The sequence below is a fragment of the Hyla sarda genome, chromosome 6 (genome assembly GCF_029499605.1).
Source record: "Hyla sarda isolate aHylSar1 chromosome 6, aHylSar1.hap1, whole genome shotgun sequence".
Classification (NCBI taxonomy): domain Eukaryota; kingdom Metazoa; phylum Chordata; class Amphibia; order Anura; family Hylidae; genus Hyla; species Hyla sarda.
The window spans coordinates 68,810,053-68,830,059 of record NC_079194.1 but is presented as its reverse complement, the minus strand read 5'-3'; the positions used below and the strand labels follow the sequence as shown (position 1 = coordinate 68,830,059).

The 20,007-nt window shown below is 41.9% G+C and overlaps 1 protein-coding gene across 3 annotated transcripts in view; it reads left to right on the top strand.

The window, feature by feature from the left end:
• PRKCD (protein kinase C delta) overlaps positions 1-20,007 on the top strand; it is a 93,429-nt gene that overhangs the window by 20,800 nt on the left and 52,622 nt on the right. Inside the window, exon 1 of one of the 3 annotated variants that reach the window (XM_056524064.1) lies at positions 2,810-2,907. The exons of the other annotated variants lie outside the window; for them this stretch is intronic. The gene's annotated coding sequence lies outside the window, so the exon portion shown is untranslated. Of the gene's footprint in view, positions 1-2,809; positions 2,908-20,007 lie in introns of those variants that run through there. 3 annotated transcript variants of the gene reach the window in all.

Sequence of the window (20,007 nt, the reverse complement as noted above, 5' to 3'; positions counted from 1 at the left end):
CCGGCAATACTGGCAGTTGTTGTTTTGCAACAGCTGGAGGCTTCGCTTTAGAAACGCTGCCGTATGAGACGTTTTTCATTTTCATTGGGGGGCGGGGGGGAGGGAGTAACTGTTTTTTACTTTTTTATTTTGTGTTAGTGTTGTGTTTTTAGGGTACATTCACATGCCGGGGGTTCACAGTGAGTTTTCCGCTGGGACTTTGAGCTGCGGCGGAAAATTTGCCGCAGCTCAAACTTGTAGAAGGAAACCCACTGTAAACCACCGCCCATGTGAATGTACCCTGTTCACCTTCAGCTGTTGCAAAATTACAACTCCCAGAATGCACTGACAGACCGTACATGCTGGGAGTTGTAGTTTTGCAACAGCTGTAGGCGCACTGGTGGGGCACCAATGAGTTAGGAAACAGACCCTAGCTCAGTGATTCTAACCAGTGTGCTACTGCAGTTGCAAATCTACAACTCCCATCATGCACTGACAGCCGAAAGGCATGCTAGGAGTTGTAGTTATGCAACAACTGGGGAAGAACAGTTTTGAGACCACTAAGTAGTGGTCCTCAAACTGTAGCCCTCCAGATGTTGCAACACTACAACTCCAAGCATTCCAGGCATGCTGAAAGTTGTAGTTTTGCAACATCTGGAGGACCACAGTTTGGAGACCACTACACAGTGGTCTCCAAACTGTGTGGCCCTCTAGATGTTGCAAAACTACAACTCCCAGCATGCCCAGACAGCCTTAGGCTGTCTGGGCATGCTGGGAGTTGTAGTTTTGCAACTTTAAGAAGGCCACAGTGAAGATGACTTACCGGTGATCTTCACTGCTGCCTCCTCGGCTGCATTCCTCCTGATGTCTCCGCCACCTCATGGTCTCTCCCGCCACCGCTGCTCTGATGCCGCCGCACTTGTTTCTCTGTTATTTTCCGGGCATGGGGCAACAACTCCCGCACTGGGCCGCCACAAACTTTCCTTCTTAAACACAGCCATCCTCCACGCCCAGTCCTTGAAGGCGGACGAATAGCAGTGGCCACCAGGGCCTAGTGACAACAGTTCCTGGGGCATATTTGTATAATGTCCTTCACAGGTCTGGATATGAGCAGCAACAAAGAACTGGGGATGAGTCCATGTAGCATTTTTGTGCAAACATCCGTACATGCTCCTTTGGAATAGATTTTCAAACATAGAGTAATTTATAAACCTTTTAACCTTATTGATGACACATTTTATATATTTGAGACTGATCAGACTGCCTGAGGCTCTCTACATGATGCCTTAGCTACTGGGGCCCCTCGGTACTAAACACTTCTCCCCAGAACTCTATATATGTTTCATTCAACATACTTCTACACAACATATCACTGTTACCTTACATACAGCTTTTCTGTGTCCCTACGTGCTTTATTTAAGTTGCAGGGGAACCCTCTGGCCAGGAGAGTACCCTGTACACGGGGACAGGAAAAATGTTAGACACAAACATTTTGACATTATGGACTGGAAATGTGCATGTTAGATACAGTCCTAACTAAGCATTTTGACTCGCTTATATTTACATCATGTAAGCTGACTAAATTAGACTGTTATAATGAAAACTTTATACACAACACTACCATTATTCCTTATACCTAGCTGGTAGTTAGAGATGAGCAAAGTTTCAGTGATTCAATCAGTCACAAACTTCTCGGCTCGGCAGTTGCTGAATTTATAAAATAAAAATAATAAGTGCAGCTCACAATTTATTGGCCGAAGTATATTATGGTTGAACACCTACAGTTAGGTGTAAAGTATATTTGTAAAAAGAAAAGAGATTGTAACCATAAACCTCAAGGACAATATCAGATAAACTGATATATGATGAATATAAATGAACCGTGCTTCAAATATATGATGGAAAAAATTATAAAATATTTTTATTAAAACACATAATATATTATATATTTAAATTAGATGGTAATAACCTCCTACCACAGGTAATTATAATGTAAATAACAAGATTATATTTTAACGTAATCACACCGCTGCATAATTTGTCAATACTTCCAATAGTCTGGCATTTGCTAGTTCAGAATAGCGTGTTTGAACACAGGATATTGTACCCCCCAGACTAATAACATGATAGTATAGATGATGATACGTGTAATGCAGCTGTACTTTTGGCTGCTGTTTATCACACTTTATCAGAAGGAAAATAGTTTTATCGTGCGGTCAGCAACAGTCGGATAGGCGTGGCTGGGGATCGTAATGCCCCGCCTCTGCCACGCCTATCCCCTGTAAGTGAGTGCTCGGACCGCTGTGTGATTGACACACGGGTCCCCACCCCCGCTGTTCATGATGTGCGGGCCGGTGTGACTCCACTGAGCCTATACATATAGGGGGAGATTTATCAAAACCAGTGCAAAAGGAAAGTGGCCTAGTGCAGCTCACTTACAGGGGATAGGCGTGGCGGAGGTGGGGCATTACGATCCCCAGCCACACCTATCCGACTGCTGCTGACCACACAATAAAACTATTTTCCTGCTGATAAAGTGTAGCAACCAATCAGATCGCTTCTTTCATTTTGCAGAGGCCTTGTTAAAAATGAAAGAAGTGAGCTGATTGGTTGCTATGGGCAACTGGGCCACTTTTCCTCTGGACAGGTTTTGATAAATCTCCCCCATAATATCTTATATGATATACAGTGCCCGTACTCCTCTTCTTTCTTCTCCTGGTGCCGGAGACGCGCTGCTTCTGCTTTCACTACAGGCAGTGAGCTCACTCCCTGCCTCTAGCACTGCGCAGGCGCACTGAGCTGGTGGCAGACAACAGGAGCGAGCTCCCTTCCTCTAGCACTGCGAGCTCTCTGCCTATAGTGAAAGCAGAAGCAGCGCATCTCCGGCACCAGGAGAAGAAAGGAGTACGGGCACTGTATTTCATAAAGGTGCACATTATATGTATAGGCTCAGTGGAGTCACGCCGGCCCGCACATCATGGACATGGGGGGTGGGGACCTGTGTGTCAACCACACAATGGTCCCAGCGCTCACTTACAGTGGATAGGCGTGGCGGAGGTGGGGCATTACGATCCCCAGCCACGCCTATCCGACTGTTGCTGATCGCACAATAAAACTATTTTCCTGCTGATAAAGAGTGATAAACAGCAGCCAAAAGTTGCATTACAGTTGCATTACACACATCATCATCTATACTATCATGTTATTAGTCTGGGGGGTACAATATCCATAACTGTTGCACTTTAAAGAAGTATGGGCATATACACCCAAGTCCATATATTAGACACCAAAAGTGGATGTATATTTACCAGCCAGATGTATTTGCATATGGATGTTGCTCCAAAGAAACTGGTGCCAGCAAGCACCAGTCTGTGCCGTGGCCTGCGTGCCCTGAATACAAGCGCTGGCGTGTGCTTCTGCGGCTGGTCTGACTGCCCCAGACCCGATGGATGCTGCTGTGATGACGAAGGAGGCAACTAGCAGATTCCCGGTTGCCGGACCTCGTGGAGTTTCTTGTCATCTGACGTCAGTGATAAGAAAGTGGGCTGGATAAGTGGAAGCTGCGGCTGTTGTAAACAGTGGATGTTGCGGCTGTTGTAAGCAGTAGATGTTGCGGCTGTTGAAGATAGGGATGCCGGACTTTCAATTTGCGCTGGTGGACATCTCAAGCAGCAGTGGTGCGTTATCAGTGCGTTATTTGGAAATTCTAGACTCGTTTCAGGGTGCTTAAATGTGTCAAAGACCCTTTCCTCAGCAGAAATATCATATATATATTGGGGACGCTGCCTACTGTGACCGGATCCACCCCGTCGTCTGGCCGAAATCTTCGTTTTTCCGTATATGTTAATTAGGTGCTAACTGGCACAGGCGGGGTTACTGGCACTCTGACATCAGTGGCCGCCCAGCTCATCAGTATTCCTTCCCTCCCTCCACCTCTGCCTCTTCTCCCCGCTCTGTAATGAAGAGGGAGAGGCGGAGGGAGGGGAGAAATGTTGATGAGCTGGGCGGCGCTCCAGCCAGCGGCCACTGACATCAGAGTGCCAGTTACGCCGCCTGTGCCAGTTAGCACCTAATTAGCATGTACAGAAAAATGAAAATTTTCGGATGGGCGAATCCGGGCACAGTAGGCATCAAACTGATCAGCGTCCCCCGCAGCCAGTACCGCTGGTTAGTGCCGGGGGAGCAAGCTGACAGTTTTCCTTTTAACCCTTGCAGGTACAGGCAACACTTTGTAACGCAACATAGCTTCAGACCTGATCTTACACAGTAGTTGACACAGTCTTTTCTTCACCACCCCTCTATTTCACAAGTGCCTCTGGTAAAACACTTTCTACTGACAAAGTCCTGTACACTTCCTGGTGCAAAATTTATTCGCATCGGCATGCGATTTTCTGACAACACTGGGCACAGTTCAGACTGGGGGGAGGACTTGTTGCATAAGAAGTTTATCCTCAATACCACCCAAAGTTATACCACTGGATCCTGGGCTAGGCATGGGGGGCAATAATGACTCTGGTGCCAAGTTACGGACAACGGTAGCTTTACTGAGTGACAGATGGTACAGTCTATACAGTTCAGCCAGGACCACGGAGGTGACCAGTGACTTCAGAGACCTTACGGGCTTGCTGGGACTTGCAGTAGATATGGACAATTTAGTGCAGGCCACGTTGACTAGACAATTGATGACTGACTTGACTTGTGACTGACAATACTACAACTGTGGCTTACTTGCATGTTTGTAGCTTGTGGCTGCAGACTTGACTTGAGGCTCCTATAGACTCTAGACACACTCTAGGACTCGACCTGACCTCCGCAAAGAATCAGGAACTAAGAGAATAGACTCCTCTGGGGAGACTCTGGTGGGGGCCCATTGGTCACTCTTAGGTCACCTGGTCACTGATACCTCCTGGGTAACAAGCACATGATCAATCACATTTTGACCTTTTCTTAAAGATACAAAACTCTTACACACATATAACATAGGGGCTAACATATAATTACAGTAGAACAGATGCAGGGGGCCCAGGGGACACTACAGGGAGGCTGCCTGACAGGGCAGCAAGGGCACGGGGCAACAACTCCCGCACTGGGCTATCACAAAATCATGAATGGTTGGTTTACTGAAAATGTAACTTAAAAATATTTCCAGATATCCCACCTGAAGTCTAGAACCTATGTTGGGAAGGTTAGGCTAAGTTTCCACTTGTTTTTTTTCTGGCAGTTTTTGGAATACGGCCACTGCAGTTTTTGAGCCAAAGTCAAAAGTGGATCCATAAGGGAGGAGAAGTGTAAGTTCTTTTATATGCCCTAATCCTTTTGAATACACTTCTGGCTTTGGATTAAAAACTGCAGTGGTAGTGGCCAGGAAAAAAACCAAGTGGAAACTTAGCCTTACGGAGTGGATCCAGAAAGGTCTTTTGTTACAGCTTTGTTCCCTAATCTTGCGTCATAGGGGGAGATTTATGAAAACCTGTGTAGAGGAAAAGTTGAGCAGTTGCCCATAGCAACCAATCAGATCTCTTCTTTTATTTTGAGAAGGCCTGTGAAAAATGAAAGCAATCTGATCTGGCCAACTTTTCCTCTACCCTCTACACAGTTTTTGATAAATCTTCCCCATAGTCTCGAGCCACATTGGAAAGAGATAGAAGTACAATGAGTCATATAAAACTGGAATCCGTACCGAATAACAGGAGTAAAGTACTGAAGCATCGAACTGGACAGTTCTGGTTGCAGCCTGGCACATAAGGCGGAATTTATCATTGTATGTTTAAATATTTATGTTTATTTTTCCTACGATTCGCTTGCCCTGAGAGGATTTCCAACACTGTGAGCTAAGGAAAAGTGTGTTTTTTTTATTTTTTATTTTTTTGCGCAATCAAAAAGGTACGCTTTAACTGTTATCTTCTGTAATTTGAGAGCATGGGTTTTATAAACTAAAATAACTTTTGCTGTTTCAGCAACAAGTTTTGATTCTGCTTTGTTTTTAGAGAACTTCTAGCATGGTAGACACATCACAGGTAGGCACTGACCCTCTGCTGAAAGTGACATCACGGCTTTTCTTAGTCATGCACTATATTGTACTTATCTCTCCCAGATGTCGTAGACTTGGTCCCATCTACTTGTGAAATAATTTACTTTAGAGCTTCCGGCTGTGTGTCCAAGTATATCCTTAGAGGACAATCCAGGAAGGAAAGTCTCAGCTAATTGCCTTCAACTTGGATGGAGAGGAAACTCTGACTATAACACACGCTCCGTGTGTACGAGAATAGATTCCAGTCTAGTGCTGTGTGTCATTACTCGGATAATTGAAAGTATTTTGTATTTCGCAAGTTTTCTAAACTTAGGCTTTTATGACATTAAGACGTGGTGTTAACAGCGGGGGGGGGGGGGGGGGGGGGGGGGGGGGGGGGGGGGTCAGTGAGAGATCTTGGCGGTTTTTGTTACTCAAGACTGAATCGATTATGCTTGTACTGCCGCTTATATTCTAAAACATACCCTATGTGGCCCATTCTGATAGGTTGGGCTCCGATAGTGACAGAGCCCCTGGTGTCACATCCTACTGTCTTAAAAATAGTTACTAGAGGTCAGTAAAGAAGCTATCAACAGTTGTGCTCAATGGCAAGTAAACAAATGGTCACAGTTCTACACTTGGGAATTGACATGTGACTCCCGGGAGCTATTAGCACCTAACAAGCTTGGTAAAATAAGGAAATGCAGGTGATGCTTCACCGGGATTTTCTGTTCCATTGTGTGCCCATGGTGTTATTAGACAAATTGATCTACTTAAGTGGTAGAACATATGTATTTACACAGAATGATAGGTGCATTAAGAACACCTACTCAATAATGGGTTGGTCTACCTTTTTAAGTGGTTAGGGCTTGCAGACAATGGCAAACAGATTTCACAAGGTGGCAAACATCCTTCATACTCTACTCGACATATGGCCACTGCAGAAGCGCCATTCTTTTTCGGAAGGAGTAGAAGCAGATCTCGCATCCCATTCCAGAATATTTCAAACATGTTCAATAGAGTTACACCCAAGTCAGTTTGGGGGGGCTAATCCAATATAGGCAATATATTGACTTTTTTAAAATCTTTTTTTTTTTTTTTCCTTTTCAAACAATAAGCCGGATAACATGAAGCGTTGACCTGTTGAAAAGACTTCCTAAAGATATGGGTTCAGATGGTCAGATAACAGGTCCCTATAGCGTTCACCATTTAGGGATTATAGCATGATGTTAAACAATCCTCAAAATGAGACTCTTTGCTCCAGATGACTGTCTGCCTTGTGTCCATGGTCCACCTTGTCCCATGTGCGGCATTGTCTATATTGATACAGGGTGGTCAGGGGCACCCTGTCAGTCTTTGACTATTGAAGCCCAGTTGACGCAAAGTATTTTGGATAGTTATTGTGGAGATTTACCTTATTTACCCACTGCTGTACTGGTCTACTATGGTACTTCCTTGCTGACAAGCCAAACACGACACCTCATTACTTGCTTCTTGAATCAACCACACGAGGCCTGCCGCTTTGTAATCTTTTGTTGGATGCCTGACCATGGTTCATCCATTCTTGGCACACTGTTAATTTGTGGTTTGGGAGCAGCAGCTGTTTCAGAAAAACTGGCCCCACACCTCCTGGCCCCAACAATTTGTCTTGAAAGACAATCTAGTCACCACGTTTACCCATGACTGGCAAATGTTGCTTTCTGCTGTGGAGAGATCTGATTGAGAAGTGTTGTCTCTTTATTGTCACAATGTCAGGTGCCAGCTGTTCCTAATGCAGTGATAGCTCGTGGTCTAGTCTTTCTGTTGGTATGAGTATATCCTCCTAGTAAACATACTGAATGTGAGGACTGTGTGTTCAGGAGTCTAGAGTTTGCTGTGGAAGCTCTGCTTTCTCGCTACACCTGTACACAACTCATGTGTTTTCCCCTGCAAACTGCCTTGGATGCACTTTCCTCCCTATCTACAGCCTGTGTGAGCTGTCCACACAGCTGTGTACAACCTTCTACCCCTTTCTCCTCCAATCTCTAAGGGTCTATTCACATGGCAGAATTTCCGCTTATGGAATTCTGCATCAAATCAAATACTTCTGAGATTCCACACTCTCATTCACACTTCTAAATTTCCCCTTGCAGAATTCCAATAGCGAAATTCCGTAAGCAAAAATTCTGAAGTGTGAATGGGAGTGTGGAATCCCATAGAAGTCTATGAGCTTTAATCCGATGCAGAATTCCACAAGCGGAAATTCTGCCATGTGAATAGACCCTAACACTCTAAGGCTAGGTTCACATCACGTTTTTACCAATACGGGACCGCATACGGCTGGGGGGGAGCTAAAACCTTGCGCTGACCGGAGTGAAACGGTGACTCCGATAGGCTCATTTTTGCCCCTTATGCGGTTTTTCACCGCACCTCAAACCGTGGTCGACTACAGTTTTAGGTGCAGATGGAACCGCATACACGGCAAAAATGAGCCAATTGGAGTCACCGTTTCACTCCGGTCGGCTCATTTAAATGTATTCCATACGGGCGGCATACGGCAGGGATACAGGAGCGCAAGGTTTTAGCTCCCCCCAGCCGTATGCGGTCCCGTATTGGTAAAAACGTGATGTAAATCCAGCCTTACAGAGAATGGGAGAGCAAAGAGCCAGTAACATGGCAGAAATGTAGGAAAGTGCATAACTTTGAAAACTTTTCTTTACAGATAAACCCTTTTAATCTTTTTTGTAATAGTTACATATGTAAAAGCAAAACACTATGGGAGAGATTTATCAAAACCTGCCCAGAGGAAAAGTTGCCCATAGCAACCAATCAGATCGCTTCTTTCATTTTTAACAAGGCCTCTGAAAAATGAAAGAAGCGATCTGATTGGTTGCTATGGGAACTCAGCAACTTCTGGACAGGTTTTGATAAATCTCCCCCTATGTATAAATTTGGGTTAGATTTTTCCAATGGAGAATAAGTGTGACTGTCTTTTTCTGTATCCCATGGAATTGAATAAAGATATTCTCTGTGTGCTCATCCACGGTACACAAATGTATTTTGGTAGCTTCGCGTGTTCTTGGTTTTAGGGGTGACCATTTTTTTACTGTGAGGCAGAGTTCATACACCGTTTTCTGGTTAATGTTTGGAACTGGAAACCCAGAATGGTCAGACAGAAATAGTGCAGATCCTTCCATTATAGTTCATTCTCTGTGTCTGTCCCGCAGAAAAGAAACAGAGTCTATGTAAATGGTTTATGGGGTTATCTAAGAATAGAAAAACAGAGCTAATTACTTCCACAAACAGCCCCATGTTTGTCCTCAGGTTGTTAATGCTATTTAAGTTTGGTTCTATTGAAGTGAATGAGTTGTAATACCAAACACAACCTGGGAACAGGTGTGGTGCTGTTTGTGGAGCTCTGTTTTTCTATTACCGAAGAAAAAAATCTTTTTTGTATTTTTTTTTACCTTTTGGCAGAAAAAACACTTGAATTTGCACAAAACAATCAAAGCGGTTGTTAGTATTTGAGTCATCGGAAAAATATTTTGTGCACTGCAGGGATTTTTGTATTTCTTGGTAACATAATGTTACATAAATGTTTGGTGAATGTAATCCTTCCCTTGTCACACTTACATGCTGTGTTTGCTTTCTTCTCTAAAGTGCATTAGTACAAAGGCAGTAGTACAAATAGTCATTGTTTCTACTCCACGGGGGACATTTTTAATTGGCTTTACACCACTTTAATGTTCCAAATGTCCCTTCAAATTTTGCACAATTGCATTTTTTGGCGCAATTTTTGGTAGAATACCTTTCAGTTGTAGAGTTGTCTACTGTTCAGTGCACCGTACAACACTTTTTGCAGTGGAGCTGTATTTATTGTTTGCGCAAAATAGATTTAGAAGTGTTTTTTATTTTTTTTGCGCAAATCTGCTTTTTTGCACGCAAGTGTACAACGGTTAACGGGACACGTACAAATGAGTCAGATGCCAGAGCACAAAGCCTAAACCAATCTCTACAGCTCACTGGATTCTATACTTGAGCAGAATCTATCAAGTCTCTGCACTATTTTGATCAATCTTAAGAAACTGTGTAAAAAATACACCAAGCAAACGGGTAAAATCCATACTACCTCACCCCAATATTGATAAATGTCCCCCCCCCATAAGTGTAAGGTCAGGTTTACAGAGTGTAGTTGTGCAGGGTTTAGTGTACTTTTTTTATTCTTTACATTTTGTCTGTTTTTAAAGACCTTTTGACATGGACATTATTGTTGTTGTTTTTTACAGTGGTCCCTCAAGTTACAATATTAATTGGTTCTGGGACGACCATTGTATGTTGAAACCATCGTATGTTGAGATCATAACTCTATGGAAACCTGGTAATTGGTTCTGAAGCCACCAAAATTTCATCTAAAAATAGGAAAAAGTGAGAGTTAAAGAAAAATAAGTAGATAACTGATATAGATAAAGCAAATCCTTCCATATAAAAGTAAGAAAGATCTGCTGGGAGCTGTAAATCACTGTCTATGTCAGCTGTTGCAAAACTACAACTCCCAGCATGCCCGGACAGCCTTTGGCTGTCCGGGCATGCTGGGAGTTGTAGTTTTACAACAGCTGGGGGCACCCTGCTTGGGAAACACTGGTCTATGTAGAGGACAGGAGCTTCTTCCGGGTCCTGTACAGTACACACAATGTCCTAAAAAAGTAACATGGAGTCGCCTTCACCTGGTGTCCAAAGGAGCAGCTAACCCTGGTACAGGTAAAGTGTACAGAACATGTTGTACCTCCCTACGCTACCAGACATCAGTCAGTGCATACACTTCAGTAATACAGGTGTTTTACCAGTAAATTGCCCATTCTGATTGGTCAGTTCTTCCGGGTATTGACACGTTTTTTTCAAAGATCTGGACTGTCCATAACATTGTATGTTGAGTCTGGTTTCAACTTACAATGGTCCAGAAAAGACCATTGTATGTTGAAACTATTGTATGTTGAGGCCATTGTAAGTTGAGGGATCACTGTATATATGTTAGTGTACCTAGTACTTAAACAATAACTTGTGACCTTTCCTACTTCAGAGCTTTCCAAACTTTTCATGTTGGTGAGGTGCTTTTTAGAAATAGTTGCCATGCCACCAGTTGCATGTATCACATTGCGTATCCTACGTTGCCCTGGGGAAGGGATTAACAGAAAGGGAGCTCCACGGTGCCACTATAATAGACTACATGTATAATTTCTTACATTTCAGTATCAGCATCACAAATGTGGCTGCTACCCCTGTGCCATTTCATACCCCCCCTTTATCATCCCTACGCCAAAATGACGTATTATACACAAACAGTTAAGATATAAACCATCAAAGCTGTCTAGTGATCACCATATAGTGACCCTGTTAGGTTATAGTTCCTGCAATATGGGTCAACACGTATGGTTTGGTTATGTACAGTGCCCAGTGGCCAAACCCCAATATACCTGCACTCTAAAATATGTGTGTTAGCTGCATAAGTATTAAAAGTTACGTTTTAAGTCACTCCCCTTTTCCTTATATTTTTTTATTTTATTGAAAGGTCCTTCACACCTGTATTGGTAGACATCCATCACCTCTACTATCTATTATACCCCCTTTATCATCCAATGCCCCTTGATCTCCCCCCCCCCCCCCCCCCACACACACACACTTTGGCCCACATTTATCATTGAAGTGCAAGTGAAGCATTTTTTTTACACCTTTTTTTTGTGTGCTGATAATGTGTAGGAGCACCAAATTTATTAAAAGGTAAAAGAGCTTTGATAAATTTTGTGCAGGTCACATTTTCTGAAATTTCTGACTACACATACACCAAAAAGCTACACCATGTCTGGGCTGGTGTAGTTTTAGAGACTTTTCAGTGGCTTTGTGCCTTTTTTTTATTTTTATTTTTTGCTCCTTTTTACAAAAAGGGGCAATGATAAATCCCTTCCATATCATGTCTATTGCCAAAATCAGTGGATTCCAACTCAAAATCAGCAGAAATGTGTAAACAAAAAGGGGCAAAAAAAGGCGCAAAAAACCCTGCTTGCACCTTTTTTGCCCCTTTTTTAGACACAAAAAACAGTTTAAAGACAATGATAAATGTGGGCCTCTATCTTCTCCCCTGTTCCACACCTTGCCCCCCTCCCCCATTCCCACTTAACCTGTGTGGCTCTGGCAGTGTCTGGTGCAGGCTTGGCAGCACCAACTATTGACCTGACATCAGGGACGCCGCTCATCAGTCCCGGCAGTCACTGCTGCTCACTGATTTAAAGTGGCCATGACAGCACAATCAGACAGATCAGGCACAAGATTGGGCAGCACAGGCCGTGGCCACTTCAGATCCGTGACTGGCGGCTGCTGTTGCAGGATGACCTGGTCCTGCAACATCCCTTGGGGCTGCCTCTGACTTGCTAATTTGTTGCAGCATGCACTGTTCCTGAGACATTCAGACCCCTACTGATCACTGGAAAGAGAACCATTCAGTTGAGCGCTTCTCTCTCTGGCAAACGACACAACACCATAGACTTGCATTGAAAGTTTTTCCCAGTCACGTGGCAGAGAACTGGGAGAGAAACTGCTTGTTCCAGCGATTGGTCGGGGTCTAAACCCTCAGACCCCGACTGATAGAAACTTTTGAACTCTACATTATGTCCATTATTTTTTTCTTTAAAGTGACAGTGTCCAATAAAGTTACAAAGAATTTAACAAAATTTCAGGCGGAAGTCTCCATTGCTCTTCAGTCAGGTCTGTGGTGTTCAAGTCTAGCAACCGTGGTGTTTTTGAAACTGGGACTTTTTGTCATCTCTCCTATGCTTGAATAAGAAAAACCCAGCCATTTGTAGTGATCCGGTAAGGGGTATTCCAGTTTTAACAAATTTAGGTTATTATTTTTCAGTTTCCGTTGCTCACATTTTGTATTGTTGATATGAGATGATTCTTCCTCATGTAAATCCTTTGTAAAAAATGAACAATGTTATGGAAGATAAGATGATTGGGAGTTAGGAGATATATTTCGGTCTCACGGTATTGTTGTAATTTGATTTCTTCCTTTTCTAATTTGATTGGGGGTAGGGTGGGTGGGAGTAGGGAAAAAATACGTGGAAGAGGAATATTTTTCGTTGGCTTATACAGCAATGTAGTGAAAAATTTAAGATTGGATGTGTAACACTGTGATGTCTATATCTTAATCAGCATTGTTGTAATTTTTATGAAATTTCTATTAAACAAATAATATTAAAAAAAAACTTATTTTTTTATTTTTTGGTTTCCCTTGCTCACATTTTATATTGTTGATGTACTAGGGCTAAATATCTGTCCTGCGCTTCAGAGTAGCTTCTTTTCATTTGTTGCCTCATTCAGATAATCCCTTTAAGTATCTCTGTGCACCTTTTTATGTATTGGGCAGTCATTTCTGACCCATTCTTAGGATTTTTATTTTATTATTATTTTATTTTTTTAAGTGAAGTGTGAGTTGTAGTTATGTGTTAATAGTTACAGCATAGTACTAGGAATTGGCCCTAAACATGTTAAGTTTTTTTTTTTTTCTTTTTATATGGATTTTTATACAATACTAAAAGTAGACACATCAGTCTAGTAAACAATATTACTGTTATAAAAACATCAAATAAGTGTCCTATAAAGCCAGTGAGTTGTCATCTACAACAATATACAATCTAATAATGCATTTTAATAAAAACATTAATATACAAGATGACTCTGACGCTTCCAGAGGTTAAACAGACTACCGTCCCAGTATAATAGTAGGATTATAGATTGTCGCTCTTTACACAGAGGGCTCATGTGGTAGAAGCACCCAGGAGACGGTCCACGTTTTTAGCTAGCGCTGCCGGTTGCAACAGGAAATAAAAGTTGAGAGTCTGCAACTGCAATAATTTAGGAGTAACTGAGACCTTTATGTCCCTATTGGGTAAGGGGGGTTTATGTTGACTGATGGCCAAGGAAAGCATGTCTATTCTTGATCAGATTTATGATAAAAAGATGAAATCTGCATCAAGTTACTGGCAAATGCACATCTAGAGTTGTATGCAGGACATGCAGATTTTATGAAACTTTACATTATGCCCACGGTGCAAAGATTTTTGCCTACATGGGCTAAGGTGCATTTTTAGGTCTACACGGCCTCCGACCCTACCACAATTGTCTGCCGTCCCCTGTTCTGTCTCCATCTGGCAATGTCCTCTGTTTTTTGCCCCTATCTATCCAGCTCTGTGCTCATCTGCCCATGTCCCTTGCTCTCTGTTCTGACTGCCCCATCTTCTTTGCTCTGTCCCCATTAGAGATGAGCGAAGTTACAGTAATTCAATTGCTCACGAACTTCTCGGCGGTTGCTGACTTTAGCCTGCATAAGAGTTCAGCTTTCAGGTGCCCCGGTGGGCTGGAGACTCTCTCCTAGGACTGTATCCACTTTCTCCAGACCACCGGGGCACCTGAAAGCTGAACTAATTTATGCAGGATAAAGTCAGCAACCGCCGAGAAGTTCGTGAGCAATTGAATCACTGTAACTTCGCTCATCTCTAGTCCCCATCTTAGGCTGGGTTCACACTACGTTTTTGCAATACAGTTCCCGTATACGTTTTCAATTTGAAAACCATATGGAACCGTATTGAAAACCGTATGCCAAAAAGAGGCATCAGGTTGTCAGTTTTGCATCCTGTATGGTTTTGTCAGTTTTTTTCCCCGTAGCCTACCACGGTTTTTGGTCCGGGTGAAAAACCGTATTGAAATGTATATGTACAGAACTGTATGTGTGTACGGTTCCATCCAGTTTTCACCATACGGTATTTGACTTTGCACAGTTTTTTTTTTTCTTGGAATTTCAATCAAACAAGTAAAACTTTATTCATAAGGGAGTGAAAAGTAAAAAATGTATACGGTTTTTAAAAACGGATGCAACCGGACATCCTTTTTTAAAAACCGTATACAGGTTAAAATTTGTACACACGTTTTGATACAGTTTAGTCCGGTTTTGAGGAATCTGTTTTTCATCAAAAACCTGATACGGAAACTGTATTGCAAAAACATGATGTGAACCCAGCCTTACTGTGTCTGCTATTCTTTCCCCATGTTCTGATTCTTAATTTCTCCCATCTTCTGATTTCCCCATCTCACTATGTTTGTTCCCTGCTCTGATTGCCCCTATTTCTTCTGCTCCTTCCACTGGCCAGCATCCCCCTGACTTCAGCCAGTACAACCTTGCTGCTTTTGGGTCCATGCCCAGTGAGGCGGCCTAAACCTCTGAATCCCCAGCTGGCAAGGGACCTAAAGTCACCCTTATGTATGTGTGAACATACCCTTAAAGGGGTATTCTGGTGAAAAACTTTTTTTTTTTTTTAAATCAACTGGTGCAAGAAAGTTAAACAGATTTGTAAATGACTTCTATTAAAAAATCTTAATCCTTCCTGTACTTATTAGCTTCTGAATATTACAGTGGAAATTCTTTTCCGTTTGAAACACAGAGCTGTCTGCTGACATCTCTGTCCATTTTTAGGAACTGTCCAGAGTAAAAGGAAATCCCCATAGCAAACATATGCTGTTCTGGACAGTTCCAAAAATGGACAGAGATGTCAGCAGAGAGCACTGTGCTCAAGATGTCAGCAGAGAGCTCTGTGTTTCAAAAAGAAAAGCATTTCCGCTGTAGTATTCAGCTGCTAATAAGTATAGGAAGGATTAAGATTTTTTAATAGAAGTAATTTACAAATCTGTTTAACTTTCTGGCACCAGTTGATTTAAAAAAAAATAAAAAATAAAATAAATAAATAAATAATTTCACCGGAGTACCCCTTTAACCCCTTAAGGACCAAGGGTGTACAGGTACGCCCTTGGTCCTGCTCTCCTGATATAATGCGGGGTTACACAGTAACCCCGCGTCATATCACGGCGGGCCCGGCGTCATAGTGAAGCCGGGACCCGCGGCTAAAAGTGAAAGTGAAAGTTGCCGGCTAGCTCAGTCGGGCTGTTCGGGATAGCCGCGGCTAATCGCGGCATCCCGAACAGCTGACAGGACAGCCTCCTCGCTGTCTGATCGCCGAATGACTGCTCAATGCCTGAGATCCAGGCATGAGCAGTCATGCGGCAGAATCGTTGATCACTGGTTTCTTATGAGAAACCAGTGATCAACATAGAAGATCAGTGTGTGCAGTGTTATAGGTCCCTATGGGACCTATAACACTGCAAAAAAAAGTGAAAAAAAAAAAAGTGAATAAAGATCATTTAACTCCTCCCCTATTAAAAGTTTGAATCACCCCCCTTTTCCAATAAAAAAAAAAAAAAACAGTGTAAATAAACATATATGGTATCACCGCATGCGGAAATGTCCGAATTATAAAAATATATAATTAATTAAACCGCTCGGTCAATGGCATGCGCGCAAAAAAATTCCAAAGTCCAAAATAGTGCATTTTTGGTCCCTTTTTATATCATTTAAAAATGAATAAAAAGTCCTATCAATGCAAAAATGGTACCGTTAAAAACTTCAGATCACGGCGCAAAAAATGAGCCCTCATACCGCCCCATACACGGAAAAATAAAAAAGTTATAGGGGTCAGAAGATGACAATTTTAAACGTATTAATTTTCCTGCATGTAGTTATGATTTTTTCCAGAAGTCCGACAAAATCAAACCTATATAAGTAGGGTATCATTTTAATCGTATGGACCTACAGAATAAAGATAAGGTGTCATTTTTACCGAAAAATGCACTACGTAGAAACGGAAGCCCCCAAAAGTTACAAAACGGCGTTTTTTTTTCAATTTTGTCGCACAATGATTTTTTTCCCCATTTCACCGTAGATTTTTGGGCAAAATGACTGACGTCATTGCAAAGTAGAATTGGTGGCGCAAAAAATAAGCCATCATATGGATTTTTAGGTGCAAAATTGAAAGAGTTATGATTTTTTAAAGGCAAGGAGCAAAAAAACGAAAATGCAAAAACGGAAAACCCCCGGTCCTTAAGGGGTTAAGCAGAGTTTGGGTCTACAACTGGACAGTAACAAAAGTGCTTAGGTCCCTCATGAGGATATCATGTTCCTCCAGCACAATGTATTGGTATTTGTACACATAGCGCATCAAATCATAGTCTTACGCTGACTAAGGTTGGGTTCACACCACGTTTTTTTTAAATACGGTTCCCGTATGCGGCTGGGAGGAGGGAGGGCGGGGCTTAATCGCGGCGCCCGCACCCAGCCGTATTCGGGAACCGTATTTAATGTATGTCTATTCACCAAAAGATCACCGCAGTGATCCACTAATTCCCTAATTTCCCATATATTAAAAAGATATAGCTTTATTAATTTGTATTAATTCACACACTAGATTAAAAAGTCAGGGTGTCTCTCTTTCCCTATGTAGGATTATCAATGAGTACTAATGTAACTCAATTGTTGAGATACTGTATGCACCTGCAGTGTGCCATACAGATAGGAAGGGACACCGCTGTGTTTAAAATCAAATAGCAGCCCCCCTCGACATGTTTCACCGTTCACACGGCTTTGTCAAGAGGCAATGGGGCTATGAGCAAAAAACGCCGAAGCAGGGGTTTAAATCACCTCCTATCGTGACGTCATTGTGCAGGAAGTGCCTCATCTTGATTGGTGGAGGTACCATTCCACCAATCGCCAAGGCAAAATCTTGATTGATTGCTATGCAGTCCTATCATGATGCCAATAATCCTACCTATCACCTCTATTGTATATGATCGTCATGGCAACAGTGACTTGTGACGTACCTGCGTCATGAATTAATACAAATTAATAAAGCTATATCTTTTTAATATATGGGAAATTAGGGAATTAGTGGATCACTGCGGTGATCTTTTGGTGAATAACTTGGATTAACCCTCCATATATTGGTCTTTTATGGATCATTAATGTATGTCTATGAGCCGACTGGAGTGAACCGCAGCCTCCGGTCGTCTTCGTTTTCGGCCGTATGCGGTTTCCCTACCGCAGGCAAAAACGTGGTCGACCGCGTTTTTTGCCTACGGTCGGGAAACCGCATACGGCCGAAAACAAAGCCGACAGGAGGCTGCGGTTCACTCCGGTCGGCTCATAGACATACATTAAATACGGTTCCCAAATACGGCTGAGTGCGGGCGCCGCAATTAAGCCCCGCCCCCTCCTCCCAGCCGTATACAGGAACCGTATTTAACAAAACGTGGTGTGAACCCAGCCTTAAGCTTCTGTTGATGACTTTCGGGATGCTACAGATCACTGTTCTTAAATACACACACAGCCTTGTCCTCTTTTCCTGTCTCTCTAGTCTTTTCTTGTCTGTCAGCTTTGTGTAGTCCCGGAGCACCCTGAGGCATATTTCTGCAAGAACTTTTGAGCGAATGCATTGAAAAATGCTTAAAAGGTCCCTTGAGGCTGAGCTGTACAAACAAGGAAGAGGCGTTAGTGGCTCCTGATATATGAAAATATTCACATGCACCACCATATCATTTCCTTGTTCAAGACAAATGTAAGCTAAACCAGGTTTCATAGGTAACCAACAAGCATGAAAAAGGCTTGCGTTCTGCAACAAAATGGTTCGGGGATGGTTCAATCCTAAAGTGAATAAAAATTAAACAAAAAAAAAAAAAATATATATATATATATATATATATATATTATTATTTATATATATATTATTTATATATATATATTATTTATATATATATTATTTATATATATATTATTTATATATATTAATTATTTATATATATATATTATTTATATATATTATTTATTTATATATATATATATATATATTATTTATTTATATATATATATATATATATATATATATATATATTATTTATTTATATATATATATATATATATATTAATACCAGTTTATTATTATTCATAAAAAATTATTATTTTATTATATTATTATTTTCTTTTCTTCTAAAGTAACCAAGTTCAGCACCTCATTTGGCTATTTTCAGCAGTCCCGTAGCAGGTGACCGGAGTGGTAATGCACACGCTCGACTGCTGCTCCATTCACTTTGGGACCAAGGACTCTTGTTCTCAACATCAGCGAGGGTCCTCATAATCAGACCCCCAATCCTCTAGTTATCCCCTATCTCAGTGGTCTTAAAACCTGTGGGCCTCCAGCTGTTGCAAAACTACAACTCCCAGCATGCCCGGACAGCCGTTGGCTGTCCGGGCATGCTGGGAGTTGTAGTTTTGCAACAGGTAAAGGTCCACAGTTTGCAAACCACTGCCCTATCCTGTGGATAGTTAAAGTGTGCCTGTCATCAACAAAAACTTTTTATATAATGTAGATAATACCATTATATATATATATATTTGAAATATACATTGGTTATAAATTGTGTAGATTTTTGGGTGAAAAAATGCTGTCCCTGCAGCTATTGCCTGTGTGTCTCTATGAGGAGTCATAATACAGGAAGTGAGGGCAGGACAAGCAGGGCTCTGTGCAGGCTCCTGGCTTGTCAATCATCCTCATGTATGAGCCAGGAGCATGTTAGAGAGCCTCAGTGCACACTGTCCTGCTTTTTCTTACTGCACAGAGCCCTGCTTGTCCTGCCCTCACTTCCTGTATTTGGACTCCTCGTAGAGACACATAGGCAATAGCTGCAGGGTCAAAAATATACAAATTTTTTAACCAATGTATATTACAAATATACATATCATGGTATAATCTACATTATATAAAAAGTATTTGTTGACGACAGCTACACTATATCCCGGGATATTCCCTTTAAGATGCTGACGAACATTCTTGACCTTGTCTTGCAGATGAGATTAGATTACCAAGTTTTATCTAACAGCAATAATATAATTGTGGAAATCCTGACACATTCGTCATGTGCTGACACGTCAGGTACTCGCAGCTCATATTATATACTACATATACTAGAGGCTTCTACATTCTTGATGTTTGACATGAAAAATGACCTGAATGCTACGTGGCTGCATTGTACATAATATATGGCCAGGAGAGCCTGGTGTATGAACTACAGTGTTATATATATATATATATATATATATATATATATATATA